This window comes from Phytophthora infestans, genomic scaffold (genome assembly GCF_000142945.1).
Source record: "Phytophthora infestans T30-4 supercont1.11 genomic scaffold, whole genome shotgun sequence".
Taxonomy (NCBI): Eukaryota; Oomycota; class Peronosporomycetes; order Peronosporales; family Peronosporaceae; genus Phytophthora; species Phytophthora infestans.
Window position 1 is genome coordinate 2608999 of NW_003303748.1, and position 397 is coordinate 2609395.

Here is a 397-nt window from a genome sequence, read left to right on the forward strand (position 1 = left end):
GCATAGTTGTTTTGAAACAACCTTGCTCGATGAGCATGATTCCAATGTGGATGCGCTGTACAGCGAAAGTGGTGTTCCGCACGGGGATCGAACACTGGCCTTTGGCTGACAGGCGGAGCTCTACCATTGAGCTACAAAGCGATGCCCGTACGTCAGTCGAGAACGGACTACTCATGTATGAGAGGACTGCGCCGGGTGGATTTGAACCACGACCTGTGCTTTCAAAGCCAGCGCTCGACCACTGAGCTGAAAGAGCGTGCCTTAAGCCTGTCCATCAAGGACAATAGTCATTGAACGAGAAGCTGTGCCTGGCGGGTTCGAACCACCGACCTGTGGCTTCCAAAGCCAACGCTCGACCACTGAGCTAAAAGCGGATTGCTCTTAAGCTTGTCCAGAA